At 38.7% G+C, this 24106-nt stretch overlaps 1 pseudogene; it reads right to left on the bottom strand.

Moving 5' to 3' along the window:
- Positions 1 to 21083: 21083 nt before the first annotated feature.
- LOC101120636 (transmembrane emp24 domain-containing protein 2-like) lies at positions 21084 to 21782 on the bottom strand (annotated as a pseudogene).
- Between the last annotated feature and the right edge of the window lie 2324 nt (positions 21783 to 24106).

Below are 24106 nucleotides of genomic sequence, written 5' to 3'. Positions count from 1 at the left end.
TCTAATAGTAAATGCAGCAAACTGTGGAAGTAGACAAATGAATGTGTTTTCCTTGACTGCTCTTTCATGAAAGCAAGATTATTATCACCTGCTGGGCATTTTGCTTTCATATTCAACATTTTCCCAAGGGAAAGAAAAGGTCTCTTCTTATTAGGAAAAGAGAAAATCTAATTTCTCCAAATAGACTTCTTTTTTTGAAACTTAAGCTATTCTGACTCTTGACAAAAGTGTTCCTAAGTCAACGCTGTAGATATTTATTAAAGGCATCTATATTAGAAGTATACACATGCACTTTAGGTATTTCTTAAAACAAACTGAATTTTTAAATTTAGGTAAAACATGCATTAGAAAGCAAAAGGTACTACAAGACTGATATTGAAAACCCACAATCTTCTCTATGTGTCATTGCAGCCACGTTCCCTGAGCCCAGGGACAACCATATTCAATCATTCCTGCTTTTAGGTCTTTTGGTGGTTGCCTTAATGTTTGACTTCCTTTCTTATTTCCCACCTTTAGAGATTAGCATTTTTCTGCTGTACTAGCTGAAGATTTTATTCATACTACTTCTCACAACCTATTCTCTCTCCAGCTAAAATAGTTCTGTATTTAAAACTTCATTAGCTACTTTTGATATTATATTATATTAATATTATATTATATTAATATATTATAATATATTATATTATATATATATTATATTAAAAATTTTCTTTTCTGTCAAATTCAAAATACCATCTCTTGATTCTCCATAGTGTGAGGTGGGAAATTCAGGATTCCTAACACTTCTTTACTCTTCTTTCCACCATGCTTGGTTACTGGATAAAATATAAGATACCCAGTTTAAATTTTAATTTTAGATAAACAGCTAATTTTTTAGTAAAATATGTCCAACTCTGTATGAAACATTTATATGGAAAAAGTATTCATTTGGAAAATGGAAAGCTGGGTAAGTATTTTATTAACTAGACGTGAAAAGGAGGAATTTATTGAGGAGATACAAAACCAGGACAACCAGTTTCCCCACATAATCCCAGTGTTAGGGGCTTGGGGTACCAGATACGTCTACCTTGGGTTTAGGAGATGAGGCCAAAATCATGAAGATTGGTGGAAAGTTCTATTTAAGGACCAGGCTAAATCCCAAGTCCCATTCAGCAGAGGAAATGAAGTTTTTGTTTTTGGCAGATTTCATGTAGGGAGACTCTTAACTCTGGGAGAGCAAGCAAAACTAATCACAGGGTGTTGCCCTACATAGGGAACAAGATTAAGTGAAAGTCTGTATTCTGTACTGGGAGTCTTCCAGCTCTTTTTCCCTTTTCGGCTCTCAGAATGCTGATGGCAGCACAATTTATCAATAAAAGTAATGTAGGGAGTTCCTTTTCTGGCCTTAAAAGACTGGTCCAAAACAAGAGATTTACAATCTCTTGTTAGGTCTTCTCAAGTGAAATAGCATGGTCTCCACTTTACCACTCCTGGTAAAAGCCATCAATCCACAGCTTTTTTTTTTTTTTTCCCAAGCAGAGTGTTAGGCTATTACTCTTAAATATAAATTGCTGGCCATGGGAAGCCAAACATTGAAAATCTCCAACGTAGAAGGCAAAGACCAAGCAGAACAAGTAGAAAATGGAGACTCAGAGAAAGCAAATCTGATAAAAGAAAGAGAATACAACTTAAAATACAAAAGAGCTACAAGTAAAGTTCTTGGTAAGATAAGGTATTGCATTTGAAACAAGAACAGGGTACGTTAACAAGGGAGCATTCCTTGAACATGAATGATTGTGTATGGAGAGTTTATAATTCCCTTGGTTCTGTCTCACCACAGCAAAAATTTGAAGTGACAGACGGACCGGTGTTATGGCTCAGTTTTATTGGCAAGCAAAGGAAACTACCTCCTCCAGGCATGAGGACAGGCCGACCCAAAAGACGAGAAGAGAAGCCCCCCGCTCAATTTTGGCTCCTCTTTTTATGTTTTTTTCCTCCTTTCCCTGAGCCTGCCTTCTGTAAACTGGCTAGCCAGGAGGGCTATTATTTACCTGAGGTCCTCACTCTGGTCCTCAGACCTTCCTTTGTTCTATTTTTGTGGGCTTTTCCCTTCTTTGTCTTTTAGCCACCGCCATTCTGGACTCCTTTTTCCTATTCTAACTACCTAACAATATCATGTAATTCAAGTATTAGCATTTTTTTCAACAGAAACATTGAAACCTAGAAAACAGTAGAGCACTGTGCAAAAATCCTGATGAAAATAATTTCTACCCTAGAACACTGTAAAATAAACAATAATATAAAGCCATATGAATCCAGTTAAAAAAATGCATCAGAGTAGTTGCAAGTGTACAGACATGGACATTTAATAAGTTAGAGGAAAGGTAATATATTGGGTTGGCCAAAAATATCATTCATTCAGGTTTTTGCATAACATCTTATGGAAAAACTTTGAAGGAACTTTTTGCTTAGCCCAATATTTTTCTGGAGCATTTAACAATAGTGTAATTTGAAAGTGGATAAGAAATAGGAAGTGAACCATGAATATGGCAGTTTCTTTGTGCTCACAGCCCTGTGGCCTTCACGCGGAGCAGGAGTAGGTCTGTGTGAAGGATTCTTGTTGAGTGGAAAGGCAGAGATACCACCAGGCTTCCTCTAGTTATAGGAGCCATAGACACTGATGACTCAGAGACTGGATGCAGTGCATCCTTTTTCAGCTTGGGTTTCAAAAGCCTGGAAAATGTGTCACCACTGACATGGAAACAGTTGCTGCCTTTTGCAGACCATGGCAGTTCTTTAGGATTCAGCCATTTGGAGTGATTATCAAGTGTCACAGAAAGACCTGGTTTTGTTTGGTGGAGTCTTGAGGCAAAGAAAGGAAAAAGAGATGCGTATATATATATGCTTGTGACGGGATAGGTCTTAAGACACTTCCACACACTCTTATATAATAAATCTTCCCCAAGGCAATGGAAATTTAATACAATACTGACACATATGGCAAAGAAAAGTAACTCTTAAATTTACTAAGAGATATCACAGTTTTATTAAGCCAGTGCTGAGCTGAGTAGAGGGCTTCCCTGATAGCTCAGTTGGTAAAGAGCTGAGTAAAATTCACTTTTTAAAAATATGGTTAGTAGGATACCACTAGCAATGCAAAAATTAAGCTGCACTAATAAAATTATAGGGTCCAGATCAAGGAAGACAATGATTTCATTGTTCTTTGCCTGGGTCATACCACATTTGGAGTGTTGTGGGATCTGGTCAAATTGAGGCACAAGTTGTATAAAGGGAAAAGAACTGTGAAGAGAATCAAAATCAGATAGTATGAGGAATATTTAGAAGAACCAAGGTTAGGCCTGGAAGAAGGAAGACTGATTGAAACACATTTTTACTATTTTGTCACATTTAAAGCTCTGTGTAAAGAAAGGAATGGATTTTATTCCGAATTACTTCTGAGACTGGAAATGACAAATGGAAAGTTTAGGAAGCACTTGAGGAGTGATTTCTAGTAAGTAGTAAGTGGTAGAATACCATGTCTCACATAGTACTTACTGACCTTCATGGAACTGTTTAAGGAGCAACCATATTGATCATCAGTATATACTTTGAGAGAGGATTCCCACGTTGCAATAGAGGTTGGACCAGCTGCAACTTAAAATCTGGTCTAGGTCTAATATTCTAGGTTTTTATGTTATGTATGTAAGTCTTGATACTGTCTCCAAATGCTGATGATTAAATAAATAAATATTGGACATCTGTATGTCAGGGAACAAAATAGACCTTGTCCTACCTTCTGGAATGTTAAGTCCAACAGAAGAGCTAGTAATTAAGCAGATAATTTTATAAATAATTTCCATTGTAATGAACATTATGAAGAAGTCAAGAATAGTATAGCAACATATAACACAAAATCTAATCAAGTTTGGAGGGAGGGGAAGATTTTAAAGAAGTTATGTGCAAGCTGAGACCCAAAGGCTGAATTAGCCAGTGGGAAACTGTTGCTGATTCAGAGTCAAGGTCCAGAGAAGTTAGAAAACTGCCCATATTGGAACAAGAAATTCCATTTTAGCACTCAGCTAATCTTAACAATGTCCCTTAGGACCGCCCTTGTTTGTTGATGTGCTATTGATGTTGGCTGAAAGTCGCCGTCTCTGCTTTATGGGACGTCCTTTTTGCTCAGAGCCTAGTTGACTTCTTTGGGTTCATATTTTGAGTCCTGTTAGTGTGATTGATTTTGTTGTTGTTGGCTCTGATTGATACTAGGATCTACTACTCTGTACTGTAGGTACTCAAATGAGTCAGATTCTGAGTTACAGCTGTAGAAGCAGGTGAGATTTCTTTCCTACTCTTGCTTTAGAGCCCGAAATACTGTGATGTAAATACCCTCTGCAAAACAAAGAAGTAAGTGAGGAATGGCTCTAGGAGTAAATGAACCCGTCCTTCTCCTCAGTGTATTTCAGAAACCTGCAGAGTGAAATCTTTCATCTAAATTAAAAATGGACCCTCACAAAACTTCAAAGAATCTGATGGTATGAAAGGAGTAACCAGGGCTTATGAACTGCTGGTGAATAATTACAATCTGAGATTTATTGGTGACCACCCTTGTGTCGTTAAAAGGTTGGCTGATCAGAAAGAAAACAAAACAAAACAAAAACAGACATTGGCTAGAGAGAGGACTCTTGAGCTACTCAGTCTTTTGAAATTTCTACCGAGTTTTCCAAGGGGAAATTTGGCATTTGGACTTTGTGACATTGGTAGGTTAATTAGAACTGGGGGCTATGATCACTTATCTTAATTGCCTCTGTTTTCTGGTTGATATTAGACTTGTATCCCAGGTGGCTGGTGACTTGTAACAGGTAAATAAAGAATGTAGGGGGAAAATAATGAATGTCGTTTTTAGTAACAATTAGATAATCAAGGTTAGGATTAGGATGAAGACCCCCTTTTCAACAGTCTCTTCTCTGGAATATACCATTCTTCAAGGTCTTGTAGGCTTCCAGGAACATGGTATAATATGTTTTCTACTTGCTCTGTTAGATAAGATCAAGAGTGACGATGATAGCTATGGAGGGAGACGAGAGAATCTGGAAGGAGAGATTAGCCCCAGCAAAGTGGAGATTGGAGCAATAATGTAGTGTTTGGCCAAATTACATAAATTATTCAAGTTCTTCATTTTCTGAATGGATTTTTCTTTTCCATCAAATGATTTTATGGTTTTAAGTATTTAATATATTTTTATCCAAGTGGCTTTTATTGGATACTTACCTATACAATTCTAATATTGTTGAGTATTTTTCTGCATTTTTGAAGTTCGGTCACCCACTGATAATATCTTCAGACTTAAATGAATGGTTGAAAGAATGAGGCACAGTTATTGTTTTCCCCCCCTCGCACTCTCATTATGTAGTAATTATAGTATGATGCAAAGGAAGCAATTTGCCTTGATATTTCACCAGACCAAAATTATTTTTGATTAGGCATTTATTTGCTTCTCAATTCTTTAAGGAATTTAAAATTTCACTCAAATACAAAATGTGTATCTTGAATACAAAAATACTTTGAAATTCTTATATGAATGAGGTTTCTGATTCAAAGGCTAGGTTCATGCCAGGGTCATTGTTTTGTCAATTTTTCATTACAGTGTCCAAATTGATGGGTATGTATCAATGTAACAGATTTCAGAGGCAAAATAAGTCTGTATATTTAATTCTAGCCACAACACATTTCAGTAGTTCAGTGTCTGCTGTGTGGGAAGACTGAGAAAGTTTCTTAATCAAATTTTCTACAAATCTTTGATGTCTGCTTATTTATTTTCTGCACAACAGCAGTCTCTTCATGTTTGATGTCCCAGTAGCCAGAGCCGGTTGCTGTTAGTCTGATTATAGAAAGAGAGGTGTCCTCACAGGGAGCCCAGTTGGATGTTTCCTGCTTTCTATCTTAGTTTCTCTCATGGTTGGAGAGAAAGGAGGAAGAGCACATGATAGAATCCGTAATTGTTTGCACTACTGGCAGAGCCTCAAATGATACTTATTCTGTCAGAGTCACTTCCAACCAGAGGACTCATTTCTTACAGCAGATGGAAGGGGGACCGCATGCAAATCCTTGGATTAAACATATTTTAGTGCTTTGAAACCCTGTCCATGTAACAGTGTTGTTTTTAGATCTATTTTGCTGCTGTCATATTGGTGCTTTAATTAGAATAATTAGTAAGAAAAATAAAAAAAGAAACAACTAAAGTGATTTGTTTGGCTATGGTTCCCTACCAGATATTTGAATAGAAATCAGCTAACTATTAGGATGGAAGGAAAAAGTACAGAAGTTTAGGATTTGGGCATGTTTTAAGAACTGTTATGTTTTTATGATTCTGGTTCTATATTCACCTTCTTAAAAGATTATGGGACTGATATTTCTCCAGTTTTTATGAAAGAGAATTAGATTAATTGTTAGTAGATACCACTGGGGAACCTTTACTTAAAATTTACTTTTGAGTTTATTCCTGGAAAGGAATGGACCTGGCAAGAATAAGTCAGTTTTCTATTATATCTGATGACTGTTTCCAGGAAAGTTTGGTTAGCCAAGTCTCATGGATTATTAAGTTTCTATTGTAAATTGCCAAAAGAGATGTCCCCCCATGGAAATTATTAAACTTGTTTTTATAATATTGGCATTTGTAAGCTCTTCAGGGTACAAGGAATAAACTCTTGAGAGGGAGACTGAAAAGATATATATCCCAAGATCCAGCAAATGGAAAACACTCTCCTCCACAACTGGAAGATCTCACTGTCCCCACTATTGTATACTGGATGGTGGGAAAAATGATTCCACACAACATTGTAAATCAACCATATTTCAATAAAAAAATTTAAAAAGGACCTAGGGAATGGAGACACACATAGTAGTGTTAAATGAGAAATCAAGTTGCTAAACAGTTTGGATTGCAAGAGCCCATATGTGTACATGCAAAGTATATGTGCAAAGAAAAGACTAGAAATAAACATATCAACTACAAAAAAGTTAAAAAAAAAAATCATGCCAGAAGTGAGACAGGCATTTTGTATTCAATGTTTTTCATGATCTCTGATTAGATTGGACTTGAATTTAATTCTTGTATTCTAATTTAAAATTATCAAAATCAGCAATTTATCATAATCATTAGACACCTGAGACATTCAAATTAGAATAAGGATGGATTTTATTCATTTATGTAATCGTTAATTCAACAGGTATTTATTGAGCATCTTGTAAGGACCAGATGCAGGTATTTATGGGAAAAGTGAGTGAAATAAACATATTTCTACTTTTATGGAACTGGAACTTTTCACTATAATGAATACAAAATCATGGGAACCATCTTTTTAATGTCATGGTTTCTGTTAGAAAAGGAAAACTTTGGGATAACTCTTAGCAGGTCATGCAGTCAAGATATTTTGAGGATTTGATCAAATATGCTAGTATTGATCCATGTACCATTTCAGTTTCTGATTTAAGACAGGTGCAGACTTTGTTTAATGTTGGGCCCTACGATGATGTTAATTTACTTTAAAAAGATTTAACTTATGTCAGTAACTGTATTGGTTCTGATGCTTAAGATGCTCAGTTGCAATATTAGCTAAACTTCCTTTTGTGGCCTTGTAGAACTTAGAATTTACTGAAGACTCATAATCATGAGTCCTGCAAAGATATATCAGCTTGCTTTTTAAAAATTCACTTCATAGCTTTTAAGAAGATACAGTCAATGACTTTGCACCCATTCAATGTAGATATTCTTACTAATAAATATGGAACTTTTTAGTTATATAGTTAATATGACTAATTTGCTTCAGGTCTCAAATGAGAGACAACATTTGATAGCTTGTAGAATATTATGACGAGTTGACTCACTGGAAAAACTCTGATGCTGGGAGGGATTGGGGGCAGGAGGAGAAGGGGACGACAGAGGATGAGATGGCTGGATGGCATCACTGACTCAATGGACGTGAGTCTAAGTGAACTCTGGAAGTTGGTGATAGACAGGGAGGCCTGGCGTGCTGCCGTTCATGGGGTCTCAAAGAGTCGGACACGACTGAGTGACTGAACTGAACTGAGAGCATGACAACCGTATTTTTATTCCATTTCCAGATGATGTTACTGTTTAGAGTACATGTGACCATGATAATTGGTATATAATAAATGTATTGCTCATTCTAGTCTATTTTTTAGGATAATGGTTAAATGCATACATATTTTGTCTGTGTGTTCACAGTGAGGTGACAACTCTGACAATTATATGGTTCATGCAATTAGCTTAAGCCATAAGTATTCCATATGTTACATTATAATATAAATCTTTGATTAGTTGTTAGCTCTGCTGCAACTAATTATTTTACTAAAATAAAATATCTAAAAGTGTGAATTATTTAATTTTTAAAATTTATTAGAAAGGATTCAAGGTTATCTTTATAATAATCTTGTTAATTATTATATATTATAAACCTTCTTGAGAAGAAGAGAAAGAAATGGAATTTGCTTATAAACCTGAGTGTTCCTCAGGGAGGGGGTTGAATTTGTGACTTGTGTTTGTGCAGTGTACATGATGGAAGCATGTGTGATGACTTTGGCCCAGGCAAACCTGGATCACCAGTACTATCAAGAAGAGATCTGCTTCTCTGACTGCCCAAAGCCCCTTGCTCCACCACTATACTCTCATTTAACATTATTCTGAAATTTGTATTTAAATACTTTATAAGAGATAATCACTAACTATACAGACTCAGAAAGGAAATGGCTGGGGGAAAATTTTTCATTGCACACAGAAAACACTTAATTTATAATTTTCAAACCTTCTATCTCTTTATTCCTTAACCACCATATTTACCTCTTGATTTAGATACATTTTATTGTCTTTTGTTCTAATGGTCCTGTGCCTTTATTATAGACTGTCTCAAGTCCTTTTTGGGAATAGGTTAGTTATTCAAAGAAACCTGAGTTACTTAGTCAAAGAATAGGCAAAGCTGACTTTGTCAGCAGTGGGGTTCAAACCTACACCCCCAAAGAGACTGGAATTAGAACATACTGTGGAAAAATAGAGAAATATATAAAACCTGTCTGAATTTGCAAACTTTAAATATTCAAACTTTAATATGGTGTAGCAGAGCATTAAGTATCTATTCATGTCTGGAGATTTTCAGAATGGAAAGTAGAGAGTTAGAATGATTTTGAGAGTTTATTTATAGAGGAAACGTACTCCCTACTACATTAGAAAGAAAAGTTACATCCTACAGAGTATTTGTAATAGGTAGAGTTTTGGTAAAATTCTTTTGATTGACATTGAACTATGGATGAATGTCGTGAAATTCAACGCAAAGCTTTGGAACACATGCAACAATTTTCTCTTTAGATAACTATTATAACTGGCTTAGGAATTTGGTTTGAAATAGAATCCCCAGATTGTTCTCACTTACTAAGAGAAGACTATACCCTCATGCCTTTAAAAATTGAATAAAGCATGAATACATTCTCCCAGAAGACAGATGTATTTTATTAGAATTAAGCTAGTTTACTAATATTATATTAAAGGAAAATTCCATCCACAGTTGATAGAATAAAGTAGTTTATTAGAATAAAGTGGTTTATTTAGAATAAACAAAAGAGAATACTCTTTCCTTCTTACATTTTTTTCCATTTTCCTTTTTGCAACCTGTAGACCCTCAAGAAAAAAAAGTTAATATCTAATTTAAAGGTAGTGGACAGCAACTTTGGTAACTATAGATTTCTTTGCCAAGAAAAGTTTTTCTTGACATTTAGACTTTTTCTATTGAATACTAATTCCATGCAAGATCCTTTACTAGAGAGTATTGAAATTCTTCCACTGAGGTCAGATTGTACTATGCAAAGAGAATGATGATAGTATCTGTCTCATAATGTTGCTATAACTGTTCATATTTATAAAGAATTCAAACTAGCACTTGGCACATGGTAAATACTAAAGAAGTCCTTGGTCACTCAATCAGTCCCTGTTCTTTCTATGGTATATTAATTTCTATTTCCATTCTAGAGTGCATAACATTCTCTCTGCTTGGATTTGCACCCCTCTTTCTGAAAGAGATGGCACCAGCCCACCTGACCTGCCTCTTGAGAAACCTGTATGCAGGTCAGGAAGCAACAGTTAGAACTGGACATGGAACAATAGACTGGTTCCAAATAGGAAAAGGAGTATGTCAAGGCTGTATATTGTCACCCTGCTTATTTAACTTGTATGCAGAGTACGTCATGAGAAACACTGGGCTGGAAGAAGCACAAGCTGGAATCAAGATTGCTGGGAGAAATATGAATAACCTGTTATGCAGATGACACCGCCCTTATGGCAGAAAGTGAAGTAGGACTAAAGAGCCTCTTGATGAAAGTGAAAGAGGAGAGTGGAAAAGTTGACTTAAAGCTCAACATTCAGAAAACTAAGATCATGGCATCTGGTCCCATTCAGTTCAGTTCAGTTCAGTCGCTCAGTCCTGTCCAATTCTTTGAGACCCCATGAATGGCAGCACGCCAGGCCTCCCTGTCCATCACCAACTCCCGGAGTTCACTCCTATGTATGTCCATTGAGTCCGTAATGCCATCCAGCCATCTCATCCTCTGTTGTCCCCTTCTCTTTCTGCCCCCAATCCCTCCCAGCATCAGGGTCTTTTCCAATGAGTCAACTCTTCCCATGAGGTGGCCAGAGTATTGGAGTTTCAGCTTTAGCATCAGTCCTTCCAATGAAGACCCAGAAAGGATCTCCTTTAGGATGGACTGGTTAGATCTCCTTGCAGTCCAAGGGCAGAGAAGGCAATGGCAACCCACTCCAGTACTCTTGCCTGGAAAATCCCATGGACAGAGGAGCCTGGTAGGCTGCAGTCCATGGGATGGCTAAGAGTCAGAGGCTGAGCGACTTCACTTTCACTTTTCACTTTCCACTTTCATGCTTTGGAGAAGGAAATGGCAACCCACTCCAGTGTTCTTGCCTGGAGAATCCCAGGGACGGGGGGGCCTGGTGGGGTGCCGTCTATGGGATCGCAGAGAGTCGGACACGACTGAAGCAACTTAGCAGCAACAGCAGTCCAAGGGACTCTCAAGAGTCTTCTCCAACACCACAGTTCAAAAGCATCAATTCTTCGGCACTCAGCCTTCTTCACAGTCCAACTCTCACATTCATACATGACCACAGGAAAAACCATATCCTTGACTAGACGGACCTTTGTTGGCAAAGTAATATCTCTGCTTTTCAATATACTATCTAGGTTGGTCATAACTTTCCTTCCAAGGAGTAAGCGTCTTTTAATTTCATGGCTGCAATCACCATCTGCAGTGATTTTGGAGCCCCCAAAAATAAAGTCTGACACTCTTTCCACTGTTTCCCCATCTATTTCCCATGAAGTGATGGGACCGGATGCCATGATCTTTGTTTTCTGAATGTTGAGCTTTAAGCCAACTTTTTCACTCTCCTCTTTCACTTTCATCAAGAGGCTTTTGAGTTCCTCTTCACTTTCTGCCATAAGGGTGGTGTCATCTGCATATCTGACGTTATCGATATTTCTCCCAGCAATCTTGATTCCAGCTTGTGCGTCTTCCAGCCCAGCGTTTCTCATGATGTTCTTTGCATGTAAGTTAAATAAGCAGGGTGACAATATACAGCCTTGACATACTCCTTTTCCTATTTGGAACCAGTCGGTTATTCCATATCCAGTTCTAACTGTTGCTTCCTGACCTGCATATAGGTTTCTCAAGAGGCAGGTCAAGTGGTCTGGTATTCCCATCTCTTTCAGAATTTTCCACATTTTATTGTGATCCACACAGTCAAAGGCTTTGGCATAGTCAATAAAACAGAAATAGATGTTTTTCTGGAACTCTCTTGCTTTTTCCATGATCCAGCAGATGTTGGCAATTTGATCTCTGGTTCTTCTGCCTTTTCTAAAACCAGCTTGAACATCAGGAAGTTCACGGTTCATGTATTGCTGAAGCCTGGCTTGGAGAATTTTGAGCAGTACTTTACTATCATGTGAGATGAGTGTAATTGTGTGGTAGTTTGAGCATTCTTTGGCATTGCCTTTCTTTGAGATTGGAGTGAAAACTGACCTTTTCCAGTCCTGTGGCCACTGCTGAGTTTTCCAAATTTGCTGGCATATTGAGTGCAGCACTTTCACAGCATCTTCTTTCAGGATTTGAAATAGCTCCACTGGAATTCCATCACCTCCACTAGCTTTGTTCATAGTGATGCTTTCTAAGGCCCACTTGACTTCACATTCCAGGATGTCTCACTCTAGGTGAGTGATCACACCATCGTGATCTCCTTTACTTTATGGCAAATAGATGAGGAAACAGTGGAAATAGTGGCAGACTTTTTTTAGGCTCCAAAATCACTGCAGATCATGACTGCAGCCATGAAATTAAAAGACGCTTACTCCTTGGAAGAAAAGTTATGACCAACCTAGATAGCATATTAAAAAGCAGAGACATTACTTTGCCAACAAAGGTTCATCTAGTCAGTTCAGTTCAGTTCAGTTGCTCAGTCGTCTCTGACTCTTTGCCACCCCATGAACCGCAGCATGCCAGGCCTCCCTGTCCATCACCAACTCCTGGAGTTTACCCAAACTCATGTCCATTGAGTCGGTGATGCCATCCAACCACCTCATCCTCTGTCGTTCCCTTCTACTCCTGCCCTCAATCTTTCCCAACATCAGGGTCTTTTCAAATGAGTCAGCTTTTCGCATCAGGTGGCCAAAATATTGGAGTTTCAGTTTCAACATCAGTCCTTCCAATGAACACCCAGGACTGATCTGCTTTAGGATGGACTGGTTGGATCTCCAAGAGTCTTGGGATTCTTAAGAGTCTTCTCCAACACCACAATTCAAAAGCATCAATTCTTCTGCACTCAGCTTTCTTTATAGTCCACTTCTCACATTCATACATGACTACTGGAAAAACCATAGTCTTGACTAGACAGCACAGGAGCTACCCCACATCAAAGGTCAGGGAGGCAGCTGAGAGGAGCTACCCCACGTCCAAGGTAAGGAACAGCGGCTGCCATTTTGCTGGAGCAGCTGTGAAGAGATACCCCATGTCCAAGGTAAGAGAAACCCAAATAAAGTGGTAGGTGCTGAGAGAGGGCATCAGAGGGCAGACAGACTGAAACCATAATCACAGACAACTAGCCAATCAGATCACATGGACCACAGCTTGTCTAACTAAGCCATACCTTGTGGGGCCACCCAATTGGACAAGTCTTGGTGGAGAGGTCTGACAGAATATGTTCCACTGGAAAAGGAAATGGCAAACCATTTCAGTATTCTTGCCTTGAGAACCCCATGAACAGTATAGAAGGGCAAAAAGATAGGACATTGAAAGATGAACTCCGCAGGTTGGTAGGTGCCCAATATGCTACTGGAGATCAGTGGAGAAATAACTCCAGAAAGAATGAAGGGATGTAGCCAAAGCAAAAACAACACTCAGTTGTGGATGTGACTGGTGATAGAACCAAGGTCCAATGCTGTAAAGAGCAATATTGCATAGGAACCTGGCATGTTAGGTCCATCAATCAAGGCAAATTGGAAGTGGTCAAACAAGAGATGGTAAGAGTGAATGTCAACATTCTAGGAAGCAGCTAACTAAGATGGACTGGAATGGGTGAATTTGACTCAGATGACCATTATATCTACTACTGCGGGCAGGAATCCCTTAGAAGAAATGGAGTAGCCACCATAGTCAACAAAAGAGTCTGAAATGCAGTACTTGGATGCAATCTCAAAAATGACAGAATGATCTCTGTTCATTTCCAAGGCAAACCATTCAATATCATGGTAATCCAAGCCTATGCCCCAACCAGTAATGCTGAAGAAGCTGAAGTTGAATGGTTCTATGAAGACCTACAAGATCTTTTAGAACTAATACCCTAAAAAGATGTCCTTTTCATTATAGGGGACTGGAATGCAGAAGTAGGAAGTCAAGAAATACCTGGAGTAACAGGCAAATTTGGCCTTGGAGTACAGAATGAAGCAGGGCAAAGGCTAATAGAGTTTTGCCAAGAGAACACACTGGTCATAGCAAACACCCTCTTCCAACAACACAAGAGAAGACTCTACACATGGACAACACCAGATGGTCAACACCAAAATCAGGTTGATTATATTCTTTGCAGCCAAAGATGGAGAAGCTCCATACAGTCAGCAAAAACAAGACTGGGAGCTAACTGTGGCTCAGATCATGAACTCCTTATTGCTCAATTCAGACTTAAATTGAAGAAAGTAGGGAAAACCACCAGACCATTCAGGTATGACCTAAATCAAATCCCTTATGATTATACAGTGGAAGTGAGAAATAGATTTAAGGGACTAGATCTGATAGACAGAATGCCTGATGAACTATGGATGGAGGTTCGTGACATTGAACAGGAGACAAGGATCAAGACCATCCCCAAGAAAATAATGCAAAAAAGCAAAATGGCTGTCTGAGGAGGCCTTGCAAATAGCTGTGAAAAGAAGAGAAGCGAAAAGCAAAGGAGAAAAGGAAAGATATAAGCGTCTGAAATCAGAGTTCCAAAGAATAGCAAGGAGAGGTAAGAAAGCATTGCTCAGTGATCAGTGCAAAGAAATAGAGGAAAACAATAGAATAGGAAAGACTAGAGATCTCTTTGAGAAAATTAGAGATACCAAGGGAACATTTCATGCAAAGATGGTCTCACTAAAGGACAGAAATCGTCTGGACTTAACAGAAGCAGAAGATATTAAGAAGAGGTGGCAAGAATACACAGAAGAACTATACAAAAAAGATCTTCACGACCCAGATCACGATGGTGTGATCACTCGCCTAGAGCCAGACATCCTGGAATGTGAAGTCAAATGGGCCTTAGGAAGTATCACTATGAACAAAGCTAGTGGAGGTGATGGAATTTCAGTTGAGCTGTTTAAAATCCTGAAAGATGATGCTGTGAAAGTGCTGCACTCAATATGCCAGCAAATTTGGAAAACTCAGCAGTGGCCACAGGACTGGCAAAGGTCAGTTTCCATTCCAATCCCAAAGAAAGTCAATGCCAAAGAATGCTCAAACTACTGCACAATTGCACTCATCTCACATGCTAGTAAAGTAATGCTCAAAATTCTCCCAGCCGGCTTCAGCAGTACATGAACTGTGAACTTCCTGATGTTCAAGCTGGTTTTAGAAAAGGCAGAGGAACCAGAGATCAAATTGCCAACATCTGCTGGATCATGGAAAAAGCAAGAGAGTTCCAGAAAAACATCTATTTCTGCTTTATTGACTATGCCAAAGCCTTTGACTGTGTGGATCACAATAAACTGTGCACCAAAACCTGTACATTCTGACAACAAAACTGATATAAGTGCCTAATCAAATCACACTGGTAATAGTGATCTCCTGTTGTGAGTGTGTGAATTTTCTTTCTCTGTGACATTGTAGACTCCTTGAGGACATGGACCATGCATTGTTTTCCTGTGTATCTTCCCACAATGCTGGGAGCATGGCCACTGCTGAAGAACATTCCTTTTTCTTGTTTGATTACAAGATCTCTCAGAGTGGGGCCCAGGATATGAATTGTTAAAGGATATGGAGGGACTGAGAGATACACAGCTGGGTCATTCAACTCTTGCCACAATCAGTGCTGTGTAATAAATAACCACAGAGTGACATACAACAGTAATCTTCGGTTCTTCATGTTTTTTGGAATCAAGAGGGATAGGCCAGACTTCTCTAATGATCTTACCTGTGCTTACTCATGTTTGGGGGTTGAGTTAGGCCCACTTAGTTGACTGCATGTCAGCGGCTCATTAATGTACTGGCAAACTAGCTCTGTTTCATAAGACTTTGGTGTTCCTTCTGGGACCATCAGGCTAGTCAATGGACATACTAAAGGACAAGTGGCAAGACCAGATGCAACAAGTCCATTCCAAGCCTCCATGTGTGATGGATTGGTCAAAGGAGAAGGAGAGTACAGCATAGTTACAGGGAAAAATCTGTGGATACTAAAAAATGGGAAAAAGCGGTGTCATTTTCCCAAACTTCTCCAGTGGAATGTTTGTGTCTCTTCTGTGCAGAGCCTGCTCTGATGCTTTACTGAAGGTCAGTTCTCCTTGTTTATAGTCTCGATCAGGATGTCTTTAAAACAGCATTACCACCCTTGAGTAAGCAAGCCAGTAATCTTGTTTGGAGGGGAAAAAGTTGCAGGTAAACAATCACATAATGCCACTTCATTTGCCATTCAATAGAAAAATATCACCTTATATTTCACAGACTTGACATCACTCAGATAATATGTCACACTTCATTAAACTAGAAGATCAAATGCAGAAAACAAAATATGTGCTGGTCAATAAGATTATCTACTACCTGAACAAGGTTTGTGGAATTGTCAACATGATGTGTCTGAATTCAAGAGATTAAACCAAGAACTGTGACTGGAAAAGTGTTAAAAACACTGCAAATTGCTTTGAAATGATACAGCATCTTATTGTCACTTGTGATTTGACCACTGGTTCTGTCTTTGTTACTTGTGCTGCTTAGCGAACTGTTGCAAAGCAAATCATGCAGTCTATTGTGGAATTTAGAGACTCATCTTGGGGCTGAAAAAGAGTTTCTGCTAAGTTCCTCGGCTTCTAGTAGGCCATCTCTGTGTCTAATAGATCTTTTCTCCTAAAGAGCCAGGGAATTAATTATAGCATGTTTTAGCAATCATAGATTTACACTTTTATCTGTTTGTATCTATCTATCTACTTATCCATCTATCATGTGTGTGTTCATCACCAAAATAATAGCTAAATTTCTATGACCATTTTTTCTAAATTAAGGTGATCTTTTTCCATATTTAGTTATTTATTTGCTCTCATGGTAGGTACTTGATTAACTCCTGACAGGTGAGATTGATCAGCAAGACAAATATTACATAAACTATAGTAAAAATTACTTTCCAATCCTGCTTTATTCTTACTCTGTTATGGGGTTTTAGGCCAATCACTTAAGATTCTTATCAATAAAAGTAGACAACTTAGATATTTTAATAACAAGAGTTCTTGCCTATGTAGCCAAATAATAGATAAATATCTAAGGTAAACTCTGGGTAAATCAGATATATATTGATATCTGTATTTATCTATCTCTCTAGATATATAGATACATATTTATTGTTGTTTTTGTTTATATAGGAGAAGGCATTGCATAATCACCCTGTAGGGTAAGTTTATCTTTTATTAAAGGTGTTATGCTAAGCTTTGCTTGATTTTCCTTTCTGAGAGGAAGGACATTGACTTGTAGGATAAAGAAAAGACAGTATAGACACAAACTAAAATGTGGCCTTATACACGTTCTGGAGTTCAGTTTCATCACCTTGTATTGATGGACAAAAATATAAATGAGGCAAATTGGGATTTGGATATAGCCAAAAGGTTTCTTTTGAGACTTTTCTGCTTGCTAAAGGAGAGAAACACTGAGAGAGGTATAATAAGCTCATTTTCTGACAAGGGGAGATGTTTGAGATTTTTCCATGAATGTGATTCTGATGGAACCAGAGAATACAACCATTTTCCTGGAAAGTCAGGAGTGCTGGTGTTCCACAGCATTAAGGACCATCTCCCTCTTGCACACATGCAAACATATATGATTGACTTGTCTCTAGGCAACATAGCATCAATGGGAGCAGACTGGTTACAAAGCTAGGCCCTCAGGCGAGTGGAGGTTAAAAGCTCAATTTCACTTTCTCAAGTGGAAAATTCTGTGTAACTAACATCATAGCCTTTTGTTTAGTCACAAAGAAGGAATAATTGCTTTGGAATTTGGAATTTAGTTCCCCTATGTACTTTTTGGTAGAGCTTTGTAGCTAGGGCCGCTTGCAGCAAAGAAAATATAGCAAACACTTGGACAAACTAAGTGGGCCTAGGATACCATGTAATTAAGAGAGGGGCAATGAGAGGAACAGCAGGGGCCTTGCACTTTGGAGTAGCCCATATTAACCTTGGGGGAAGTGGAGATTATATTGGGAGTAATGCAGGTGGTGGAAAATGATTTCAGAATGTTTGTTTTCAACAGAGTTTGAATCTTGGTGCCTTATATGTGGATACATAGGCAATGCTTAGAAAAACACAGTGCTATGAATGTAATAGTCAAATGATATCTTGATGTCAAAGCTGCTTATACATACATACATTTTAAATTTGATTTCCCTGCTGCAGTGCGACAAGCCAAAATTGAAGCACAGTTGTCTTCAGGACTTAGAAGTTTAAAAATTTGAGCTGCATGGTATTGTCCTAGAATGAAGTCATTCTTACAATGGCAAAAAGGAGAAAGAAAGCATGGGAAAATAGATCATTATTGCCTAGATTTATAATTTGATATTCACGTATTGCAAAGATCACCAGGATGTATTCAACAAGAAAAGGGAATAACATATTTTTCAGGGGACATTCTGTGTAAGAGGAATAGTGTTCTATTTAATTTGCATATAGAAAAATTGGTGTCCTTGTTTCTCTAAAAAGAGAAATTGTGCCTAAATATAGGCTAATTGGTGGTGCTCAGAACATTTGATTGTGTGACTCATGATTTGGAACACCATTTTCCTATCAGAAAACTAGCTTGAGACCCTCCTATCGCTGAGAATGTGTTTAATTAGATGACAGGTTTTAATTAGATAGGACTATTTCGGCCTGCTTACTCTCGGTCTTTATCTCTCCATGAGCCATTTCCCTACAGGAGGATGCAGTAACCGTAATTATTCCAGTCATCTTAAAGAAAATGTTTTGAAGTACAGTAGTTAGCTGTCAAAAAGAGAAGGCTAATTTCCAGTTACGAGAGCATTTTCCCAATGGAAATCTTCCTTTCATTCTGGGTAGACATATTTGTGTTTGTGTTTTAGCTTCATTAGGCTCCATTTTCTCCTTCCTAGACAGATAATTTCTCTTGTAGCTGTTCATAATTAAAGGAATTCCTCAATTCCAGAAATGTTTCCAGCTGTTTTTAGCTCTAGCTATAGTCTACATTACCTAAACAAGTACCTAAGAGCATGGCACATAAAAATCACCCAGCAAAAGCATAATAGAAATAAATAATTTGAAGAATTTCCCATAATATATGGAATTTTAATAGATGTAAAGAAAAAAGAGTCGGACATGACTGAGCGACTGAACTGAACTGAACTGAAAGAAAAAAATAGTCAAATATTTGGACAATTATGGATGAAATGAGCAAACTACTTTAGGATCCATCAGGTTGTTTATTCTGTTGATAGGTATAAGCTGTTTGGCACCAAACTCCCAGATCTTCCTATCTCCATATTTTCATGGGAAAAGGAGGCAATTGGGGTTTTAATTTGGTAATATCACACTTTTGTTTTGTTTTCTTTGAAGCCAGCCTATGACAACATCCTCCCTCTATATCCCCTATTAAAAAGTTTAAAGTCTCTGTGGTTCCCACTGTAAAGGAGAAAGGAGACTTGGGTATGTGCTTGTGAAAATAAGCTGGGCATGTGGGGATGTACTATCTTTGAGTTTTGGCCCCTCGGCCTTTATCTTTTAGATGGAAATAGTCATAGCCCAATGGGGTTACTGGGCTAGACAGTTGAAATGGTGAAATTTTAGCATTAAAAAATTATACAAATACAGTCTTTATTTGACATTATGTTAAAATTAGAGCATATATTGTTGAATTGATTATTTAGTGGGCTTCCCAGGTGGCACGAGTGATAAAGAACACTCCTGTCAATGCAGGAGATGTAAGATACGTGGGTTTGATCCCTAGGTCAAAAAGAACCACTGAAAGAAGGCATAGCAACCCACTACAATATTCTTTTTTCTGTTGTTGTTTTTGAAAAGAACTGTTTATTTACTGAACCTGGAGCAGATCAGATACACAACCAATTTTAAATTTACATCTTTTGGCACAGTGTTGAAGTGTTTGGACACACACAGGCACACAATTGACAGGCAACAGTTGTCCTAGGGTAAAACGCAGTCACCTTAAACTTGCAAGTATTTTGACCCAAGGTTGAAAAATTGTTTATCGTGAACATGAAAACCTGTAACACGTTTAAATTAATTATACAAAACTTGTTACTTGTAGTTTTCCCCTTGTAAAGATTAAACAAAAAAGAAAAGTACAAATAACCAATATGCATCAGTCACAACATAATCCTGGATCATCCCCACACCAAAACCAGATGCTCCTTGAATTTTAAACTCATCATCAGAGACCAAAAGAAAGTCATTTCATTTTATACAAAACAAAATTCACATGTGCCAAAAAAGAAAGACCCAAGAAAAACAAAAACCCTAGGACTGACAGTGATATTCAGTACCCTAATTAAACAGTGACCAAAATGCCACTGATCAAAACCAAATAGTGGCTATATATCACTGCAAAGAAATCCAAGAGGCTTTAACCCTTTGGCACTGGAAATTCAGGTTTTTCCAATTACGTGAATGCATATCTTCTACACGCCAAGAGTAGAGAAAGTGGATGTGCCAGCATAGAAAGAAAAAGAGCTACCATTTGCTGAAACATGTGGAGAACTGGCTTTAATAGACTTCTTACAAGGTTAGGCAGAAAACAAAAAAATGGTTATTAGTTGCTTGTGGCAACAATTTTAAATGGAGATGATTGAGTTCTAAGGTTCAAAGTGAAACTTAGGGGGTGGGGGGGTAAAGGTTGTTGATTTAAGTCTTATCTTTAAAGCAAAAACAAGAGAGACAAACTGTAAAAGTACCAATCTGGTCACATACTCTAGTCACAGAGCTCTGCCATCAAGCTGGATAGAAAATGTCAAGGTTCGGATTGTTGTTTCTCAACAAAATGAATCTTTCTAATGACTTGAACTGCAGGATAAGGGATCCCAAGAATGCAGTCATTTTAGTAAAGTACTATCAGTAAAGTACTATCCTGAACAAACTGCGTTTTATTATGAAAACAAAAGGAAAGAAAACTAAGGACTCTACACCTATTATTATATTCAGCTTACAGTGTTTGAGTTTTGGAAAGGCCCAAATAATAGAGGCAGAATTCAAATATGAATTTATGCCAAACAAGTGTCGAATTTACACTATAGCTTTCCTAAAAAAGTGTTTTCCTCCCATATCTATTAATCCCAAAGAAACAAGCTGTGAAGATACAGTTTAGAAAATAAAAACATAGAAACGAATGACATTATTATGACCAAGATGTTTGGTAAACAGTGAATTATGAATTTGGGATTATGGGGAAAAGGCTTTTAAACAACCCTCCAGACTTCAAAGACTCTTTTCAGGCAGTAAATCTCTTCCAATGTCGTGGTAACTAGAACAAGAACTTCAAAGAAGGACCAAAGGACCACTCTGCTGTTTGTGTTGTCTTTGATTGCTCTGTGTATTCTCTCTCCAACTTCCATGCATTCCTGTTCATGCTTCACAGCTGTCATCTCCACTGCCAGCTCATCAATCATTTCCTCTAGCTTGTTCTTGGGAGCTACTGTTTCCATGTCTTATCCTTTGGGGTCTTCCCGGATATCAGTGGTGAACATCACTATCTTTGGGAGTCATGGTGGACATCCTATTGCCAAAACAAAACTTGTATGTTCCGTCCATGTAAGCAGCAAATATGTATTTCCCACTGGACTCCCTGTCTCCTTTATAAATTACTTTATTATCAGGCCCTGTAATCTCCACGTCGATGTCCAGAAGCCACCCTCGGCCACCTCAAAGATGAGGCCCATCTTAGTGCTCGAAGAAGCATTCCTCGGAATGCGTGTCAGTGCTGAAGAAGTAGCCCAAGGCCGTGGCCAGCAGGGCAGCCAGGAGCACCAGCAGCTCAGCGAGTGTCACCATGGTGGGGCTGGGGCCAAAGCCAGGACCAGGACTGTGGCCTCCAGAGCCACCGTCGTCACCACCACCACTGCTGCCTTCTAAGCCACCGCTGCCTCAGCTCCACTCCTTCCGGCTGTGCCACCCAAGAGGGCTTCAGTATTCTTGCCTAGACAATTTCATGGACATAGAAGCCTGGTGGGCTACAGTCCATAGGGTCAGGAAGAGTCGGTCACAACTGAAGTGACTTAACACGCAGGCATGCATATTATCATCTCATTTGCTAACCTGAAATTATCACAACATTGTTAATCAGCTATACCCCAATACAAAATAAAAAGTTTAAAGTTTGAAAAAAAAAAGTAAAACATAAGTCAGATAGTGTCCTTCTCACTTCTCTGCTTCAAGTCATCATCAAATTGCTCCCTGTGGTAGGCAGAATTCAGAGCTAGCCCCCCAAATTCTTACCTCCTCATGTACACTCTGTATGATTATTTGGAAGAATAAGCCCTTGAGTATGAGCAGGATCTGTAAATAGGATGGGGTTTCTAGCATTTATTTCCTTCCATCTCTCTGCTTACATTATGCATCTGCTCTTGCATATTGTACACTTTTTGCATTATACGTCCCTTATTGTTGTTCAGTCACCAAGTTGTGTCTGATCTTTTCAACCCCATGAACGGCAGCACTCATTATCTCCTGAAGTTTGCTCAAATTCTTACCATTGAGTCAGCGATGCTGTCTAACCATCTCATCCTCTACCGCCCTCTTCTTTTGACTTCAATCATTCCCAGCATTAGGGTCTTTTCCAAAGAGTTGACTCCACATCAGGTGGCCAAAGTATTGGAGCTTCAGCTTCATCATCAGTCCTCCCAGTGAATATTCAGGGTTGATTGCCTTTAGGATTGACTGATTTGATCTGCTTGCTGTCCAAAGGACTCTCAAGAGAGTCTTCTCCAACATCACAATTCCTTTAACATATTAATAATAGCTGCTTTGAGCCACAGTCAGCTCCTGGTCTTGTTTTTGTTGACTGTATAGAGCTTCTCCATCTTTGGCTGCAAAGAATATAATCAATCTGATTTTGGTGTTGACCATCTGGTGATGTCCATGTGTAGAGTCTTCTCTTGTGTTGTTGGAAGAGGGTGTTTGCTATGACCAGTGTGTTCTCTTGGCAAAACTCTATTAGTCTTTGCCCTGCTTCATTCTGTACTCCAAGGCCAAATTTGCCTGTTACGCCAGTGTTTCTTGACTTCCTACTTTTGCATTTCAGTCCCCAATAATGTAAAGGACATCGTTTTTGGGTGCTAGTTCTAAAAGGTCTTGTAGGTCCTCATAGAACCTTTCAACTTCAGCTTCTTCAGCATTACTGGTTGGGGCATAGACTTGGATTACCATGATATTGAATGGTTTGCCTTGCAGATGAACAGAGATCATTCTGTCATTTTTGAGACTGCATCCAAGTACTGCATTTTGGACTCTTGTTGACCGTGATGGCTACTCCATTTCTTCTGAGGGATTCCTGCCCTCAGTAGTAAATATAATGGTCATCTGAGTTAAATTCACCCATTCCAGTCCATTTCAGTTGACTGATTCTTAAAATGTCGATGTTCACTCTTGCCATCTCTTGTTTGACCACTTCCAATTTGCCTTGATTCATGGACCTGACATTCCAGGTTCCTATGCAATATTGCTCTTTACAGCATTGGATCTTGCTTCTATCACCAGTCACATCCACAGCTGGGTATTGTTTTTGCTTTGGCTCCATCCCTTCATTCTTTCTGGAGTTATTTCTCCACTGATATTCAAAAGCAGAGACATTACTTTGCTGACTAAGGTCCGTCTAGTCAAGGCTATGGTTTTTCCAGTGGTCATGTATGGATGTGAGAGTTGGACTGTGAAGAAGGCTGAGTGCCAAAGAATTGATGCTTTTGAACTGTGGTGTTGGAGAAGACTCTTGCGAGTCCCTTGGACTGCAAGGAGATCCAACCAGTCCATTCTGAAGATCAGCCCTGGGATTTCTTTGGAGGGAATGATGCTAAAACTGAAACTCCAGTACTCTGGCCACCTCATGCAAAGAGTTGACTCATTGGAAAAGACTCTGATGCTGGGAGGGATTGGGGGCAGGAGGAGAAGGGGACGACCCAGGATGAGATGGCTGGATGGCATCACGGACTCAATGGACATGAATCTGAGTGAACTCCGGGAGTTGGTGATGGACAGGGAGGCCTGGCGTGCTGCAATTCATGGGGTCGCAAAGAGTCAGACACGACTCTGCGACTGAACTGAATAGCTGCTTTAAACTCTGGTCTAATATTCCAACATCTCTGCTATGTCTGTTTCTCTTC

This window comes from Ovis aries, chromosome 2 (assembly GCF_016772045.2).
Source record: "Ovis aries strain OAR_USU_Benz2616 breed Rambouillet chromosome 2, ARS-UI_Ramb_v3.0, whole genome shotgun sequence".
Lineage (NCBI taxonomy): Eukaryota > Metazoa > Chordata > Mammalia > Artiodactyla > Bovidae > Ovis > Ovis aries.
This window is presented reverse-complemented; position numbering and strand designations above follow the sequence as displayed.